We start from the raw sequence: 7,037 nt of genomic DNA, 5'->3' as shown, positions 1-7,037 counted from the left end.
TGAGCGTCAGCAATCTTTGAGCCTTTCTGAAAACACTCTTCTGCTTTCTTCCGATTGCCTGTAACAGTGATCACACCTTTGGGACCAGGCATCTTCAATTTGAGATACACATAACATGGTCGAGCCATGAAGCGTGCATAAGCTGGCCTGCCCAAAATAGCGTGATAAGCACTTTGGAAATCCACAACTTCAAATGTCAACTTTTCCTTGCGGTAATTCTTGGAATCACCTAAAACCACATCAAGAGCAATTTGGCCGAGTGACTCGGCTTTCTTCCCAGGAATGACTCCATGGAAACTCATGTTTCTGGTGCTGAGCCTGGACATCAGAATGCCCATCCCTTTCAATGTTTCTGCATACAGTATGTTCAAACCGCTGCCTCCATCCATTAGGACTTTGGTCAGTCGAGTGCCTTCGACAACTGGGTCGACCACCAGAGCTTGCCTCCCAGGGGTGGCAATGTGCGTAGGGTGATCAGACTGGTCGAATGTGATGGCAGTCTGGGACCACTTCAGATAATTGGGTGTTGTCGGAGCAACCATATTTACCTCACGGTTAATAACCTTCATTCGACTTTTGCTCTCAACATCAGCAAAAATCATCAGGGTGGAATTGACCTCGGGGTACCCATCGTCACTATCTTCCTTGTCCTCAACTTTGTCTGACTCCTTTTCCTTATCTTTGGACTGCTTGCCCTGAAACTGCTGGATCAGAAGCCGACACTGTCGAGTGGTATGCTTTGGGTAAATGAGTTTACCCTCTTCATCTTTCTTGGTGTGGATGTGACACGGTAGATCCAAAACATCATTTCTATCTTGGTCTTTAACTTTCTTGGGGTTCCAAGGTCCTTTGGGTTTTCCCTTAAATTTTCCCTGGGTTTCGGCCAGGGCCTCCCCAGGAGCGGCTGGCTCGGCTTTCCGCTTCTGTTTCCGACTGGAATTTCCTCCAGTTTCCTGGGCGACTGCTTTATGCTTGCCACTCCGGAGTCGATCCTCATCTTCACCATTAGCGTATTTGGTGGCAATCTCCATCATCCGATTCAGAGACATCTCTCCGGTTCGACCGAACTTCAGATTCAATTCTCTGTACTTAACGCCTTCTTTAAAGGCACAAACTGCTTGATGATCTGGTACATTTTCAACTGTGTGATGCAATGTGATCCACCTCTGGATGTAATCCCTCAGAGTTTCATTTGGTTTCTGCACACAAGACCGCAATTCCGTAAGGCCTGCAGGTCGCTTGCATGTTCCTTCAAATGTGGTGACAAACACTCGGGAGAGATCCTCCCAAGTGTAAATGCTGCTGGGTGCTAACTGATTCAGCCACGCTCTGGCTGAGCCTTCTAACATGAGAGGCAGGTGCTTCATGGCTACCTCATCGTTCCCACCGCCAATCTGGACAGCCACTCGGTAATCTTCGAGCCAAGTATCGGGCTTGGACTCACCGGTGAACTTACTAACTCCGGTCGCCAACCTGAAGTTGGGAGGAATTACAGCAGCTCTGATGGCTCGACTAAAACACTCCGGCCCTGAAACATGTACTCTGCTACTGGTAGACGCATCTCTGTCGTGGCCTTCTCGGTGAGCTCTATTCCTGTCGACCAAACCTTGAACGAGAATGGATCTCGCATCAAAGCCTGGTTCCCTGGGGTCGACTGGAATTCTCTGCCCAACACAATGATGGCGTCTGTCCACCTGCTGTCGAGGCACATATGATCCACTCTTCGGGGGAGGGGTTGGCACTCGACGTCGATCATCACGATCGAATCGGTGATCATACTGCTCATTCCTTCTGTACTGATCACGCCGGTCTCCACGTCCCTCACGTCTCGGAGGCGATCTTGGGCTGTGAGCCGACTGGACTGTATCCGTTGCAACGGATCGACTATGGATCCTGTTCCGCGACTGAGAAACAGCGGAATTCTAGTCTCCCGCTGCCCGGAGCAACGCTCTGATTTGCAACAAGCCTCTGCCAGCCTCTGACTGGGAGGGCTGAATCGACTCTGCTATACGGGCCGCAGCCGCCAAATTCTGAATCGGAGTACGATATACCTATGGGGGCGGAAAGATTTGACGTCGACTGGATTCTGGAGCCCATTGACGCGCTCGCTCATTGAGTATTCGCTGGAGATTCTCCAGTCGAGTGCGCTCAGCCAAGTTAGCCAAGCGCGCATCCTCCAAGGTTCGGGCCTCGGGGGTTTCTCCAACGATAGGAGTGTGGAGTGCATCCATGTTCCGGCGGCGAAGTTCCTCCCGCTGCAACGACGTGAGAGGCTTGGGGAGATACTCCTTGTGAGGACGCAACGGGTCGCCCCCATCCGCGCCTCCGTCAGCGCGGGGGAAACCGGGAGGACTGTGTGGCCCATCGATCACCAGAACCTCTGCAGCTGGGTCACTGATGTCGCATTCGGATGCGGTCTCTGCGGAGCCAGTCGACAGGTTGAACAGGCCGTAGAGGGATTCGTCGGGCTCGATTGCAGCGACTTGTGGGGTGGCCGACTGGCGGGCCACCGCATGCCTCACCCACCTCTGAAGCCTTGACCGATCGAAGCGCTTGCGCCGGCGAGAAACAGGGCAGGGAGATGCCACGGGAGCCGACCGATACTGGGTCGACGGCTGCAGCAGGAGGACACCACGGACGCATGCGCGAAAGTGCGTCGCCCCGCGGACGGGGAGCGCGTCGACGTCGAGTGGAGCCTCCTGAAGCCAAGCGGAGTCGTCGGTGATGAACGTGAGCGCGCCGAGCCGGATCTCGCGGCCTTCCACCAAAGCTCCGCCCGAAACCATGATCAAGGAGATCGGAAAAAATCGCAACTTCTCAAACTAGGCGCTAAGACTCCTAGCCCCACGGTAGGCGCCAACTGTCGTGGTTCTAACTCTGACAGTGATGTAGGAGGGTAAGTATGGAGAGGCGAGGTCTTAGCTATGGAGAGGTTGTAAGGACGCAAGGTTTACGAGTTCAGGCCCTTCTCGGAAGAAGTAAAAGCCCTACGTCTCGGAGCCCGGAGGCGGTCGACTGGATTATGTGTGTATGAGTTACAGAGGTGCGAACTCTTGTCTCGGAGGAGGGGGTGGCTTATATAGAGTGTGCCAGGACCCCGGCCAGCCCACGTTACGAAGGGTTCAATGTACATTAAGGTAGGGCGTTATTGATAACGCTAGTAATAAAGTGCTATGATGACCATAAAAGCTACTTAATGACCGACCGTTAGCGTGCGGAGTGACTTTAGGTCTCCTGGCCGTCGAGTGGTTGGATCTTGGTCGAGTAATTGCTTCTTGGTCGAATGTCTTCGAGTCTGTCGAGTGGAACACCTCCAAGTCGATTGAAAGGTGACTTCTTCTAGCGATGTCCTTGGGTAGGGTACTTAGGACAGGCCCATGCCCCTACCCTAGGTACATAGCTTCATCAGGAGCCAACATGGGTATCCAGATCCCGCTGTTGGTTATTGACCGGAGAGTTATCTCGGTCATGTCTGCATGGTTCCCGAACCCGTAGGGTCTACACACTTAAGGTTCGATGACGCTAGGGTTATAGGGAATGGATATACGTGGTTACCAAATGTTGTTCGGAGTCCCGAATGAGATCCCGGACGTCATGAGGAGTTCCGGAATGGTCCGGAGGTAAAAATTTATATATGGGAAGTCATGCTTTGGTCGCCGGAAAAGTTTTGGGTTTTATCGGTAATGTACCGGGACCACCGGGAGGGTCCCGGTGGTCCACCAAGTGGGGCCACCAGCCCCGGAGGGCTGCATGGGCCAAGTGTGGAAGGAGACCAGCCCCAGGTGGGCTGGTGCGCCCCCCCCCACCAAGGCCCAAGGCGCAAGGGAGAGTGGAAGGGGGCAAACCCTAGGCTCAGATGGGCCTAAGGCCCACCTAGTGGTGCGCCCCCTTCTCTCCCCCCTTGGCCGCCCCCCTAGATGGGATCTAGGGCTGGCCGCCACCCCTAGGGGTGGAAACCTAGGTGGGGACGCAGCCCCTCCCCTCCCCCTATATATACTTGAGGTTTTGGGCTGCCATACACACGATTCAATCTCCTTCTTGGCGCAGCCCTACCCCTCTCCCTCCTCGTCTCTTGCGGTGCTTGGCGAAGCCCTGCTGGAGTACCACGCTCCTCCACCACCACCACGCTATTGTGCTGCTGCTGGATGGAGTCTTCCCCAACCTCTCCTTCTCCCCTTGCTGGATCAAGGCGTAGGAGACGTCACCGGACTGTACGTGTGTTGAACACAGAGGTGCCGTCCGTTCGGCACTAGGATCATCAGTGATTTGGATCACGACGAGTACGACTCCATCAACCCCGTTCACTTGAACGCTTCCGCTTAGCGATCTACAAGGGTATGTAGATGCACTCTCCTTCCCTCATTGCTAGATTAATCCATAGATTGATCTTGGTGATGTGTAGAATTTTTTTGAATTTCTGCTACGTTCCCCAACAGTGGCATCATGAGCTAGGTCTATGCGTAGCTACTATGCACCAGTAGAACACAAAGTAGTTGTGGGCGTCGATATTGTCAATTATCTTGCTGTTACTAGTCTTATCTTGATTCGGCGGCATCGTGGGATGAAGCAGCCCGGACCGACCTTACACGTACTCTTACGTGAGACTGGTTCCACCGACTGACATGCACTAGTTGCATAAGGTGGCTAGCGGGTGTCTGTCTCTCCCACTTTAGTCGGATCGGATTCGATGAAAAGGGTCCTTATGAAGGGTAAATAGAAATTGGCATATCACGTTGTGGGTTTTGCGTAGGTAAGAAACGTTCTTGCTAGAAACCTATAGCAGCCACGTAAAAAAAACTTGCAACAACAATTAGAGGATGTCTAACTTGTTTTTGCAGCAAGTGTTTTGTGATGTGATATGGCCAAAGGATGTGATGAATGATATATATGTGATGTATGAGATCATGTTCTTGTAATAGGAATAACGACTTGCATGTCGATGAGTATGACAACCGGCAGGAGCCATAGGAGTTGTCTTTATTTTTTTTGTATGACCTGCGTGTCATTGAGAAACGCCATGTAAATTACTTTACTTTATTGCTAAACGTGTTAGCCATAGTAGTAGAAGTAATAGTTGGCGAGCAACTTCATGGAGACACCATGATGGAGATCATGATGATGGAGATCATGGTGTCATGCCGGTGACAAGATGATCATGGAGCCCCAAGATGGAGATCAAAGGAGCTATATGATATTGGCCATATCATGTCACTATTATTTGATTGCATGTGATGTTTATCATGTTTTTGCATCTTGTTTACTTAGAACGACGGTAGTAAATAAGATGATCCCTCATAATAATTTCAAGAAAGTGTTCCCCCAAACTGTGCACCGTTGCGACAGTTCGTTGTTTCGAAGCACCACGTGATGATCGGGTGTGATAGATTCCAACGTTCACATACAACGGGTGTAAGACAGATTTACACATGCAAACACTTAGGTTGACTTGACGAGCCTAGCATGTACAGACATGGCCTCGGAACACAGAAGACCGAAAGGTCGAACATGAGTCGTATAGAAGATACGATCAACATGAAGATGTTCACCGATGTTGACTAGTCCGTCTCACGTGATGATCGGACATGGCCTAGTTGACTCGGATCATGTAATCACTTAGATGACTAGAGGGATGTCTATCTGAGTGGGAGTTCATAAGATGAACTTAATTATCCTAAACATAGTCAAAAGGTCTTCGCAAATTATGTCGTGGCTCGCGCTTAAGTTCTACTGTTTAGATATGTTCCTGGAGAAAAATTAGTTGAAAGTTGATAGTAGCATTTATGCGGACTAGGTCTGTAAACTAAGGATTGTCCTCATTGCTTCATAGAAGGCTTATGTCCTTAATGCACCGCTCAGTGTGTTGAACCTCGAACGTTGTCTGTGGATGTTGCGAACATCTGACATACACGTTTTGATAACTACGTGATAGTTCAGTTAAACGGTTTAGAGTTGAGGCACCGAAGACGTTTTGAAACGTCGCAAAACATATGAGATGTTTCGAGGGCTGAAATTGGGATTTCAGGCTCGTGCCCACGTCAAGAGGTATAAGACCTCCAACGATTTTCTTAGCCTGCAAACTAAGGGAGAAAAGCTCAATTGTTGAGCTTGTGCTCAGATTGTCTGAGTACAACAATCATTTGAATCGAGTGGGAGTTGATCTTTCAGATGGGATAGTGATGTTTCTCCGAACTCATTACCACCAAGCTGCTAGAGCTTCGCGATGAACTATAATATATCAGGGACATATATGATGATCCTTGAGATATTCGCGATGTTTGAAACCACAAAAGTAGAAATCAAGAAGGAGCATCAATTGTTGATGGTTGGTGAAACCACTAGTTTCAAGAAGGGCAAGGGCAAGAAGGGATACTTCATGAAACGGCAAATCAGCTACTGCTCTAGTGAAGAAACCCAAGGTTGAACCCAAACCCGAGACTAAGTGCTTCTGTAATAAGGGGAACAACCACTGGAGCAGAATTACCCTAGATACTTGGTAGATGAGAAGGCTGGCAAGGTCGATAGAAGTATATTGGATATACATTGTGTTAATGTGTACTTTACTAGTACTCCTAGTAGCACCATGGTATTAGATACCGGTTCGGTTGCTAAGTGTTAGTAAACTCGAAATAAAAGGCTGCGGAGTAAACGGAGACTAGCTAAAGGTGAGCTGGTGATAGGTGTTGGAAGTTTTTCCCAAGCTTGATGTGATCAAGCATCGCACGCTCCCTCTACCATCGAGATTGGTGTTTGCGTTGAGCATAGACATGATTGGATTATGTCTATCGCAATACGGTTATTCATTTAAGGAGAATAATGGTTACTCTGTTTATTTGAATAATACCTTCAATGGTCTTGCACCTAAAATGAATGGTTTATTGAATCTCGATCGTAGTGATACACATGTTCATGCCAAAAGATATGAGATAGTAATGATAGTACCACCTACTTGTGGCACTGCCACGTAAGTCATATCGGTATAAAACGCATGAAGAAGCTCCATGTTGATGGATTTTTGGGCTCACTCGTTTTTGAAAAGT

This window comes from Triticum dicoccoides, chromosome 5A, assembly GCF_002162155.2.
Source record: "Triticum dicoccoides isolate Atlit2015 ecotype Zavitan chromosome 5A, WEW_v2.0, whole genome shotgun sequence".
Taxonomy (NCBI): domain Eukaryota; kingdom Viridiplantae; phylum Streptophyta; class Magnoliopsida; order Poales; family Poaceae; genus Triticum; species Triticum dicoccoides.
Note: the sequence above shows the minus strand (reverse complement) of the source record.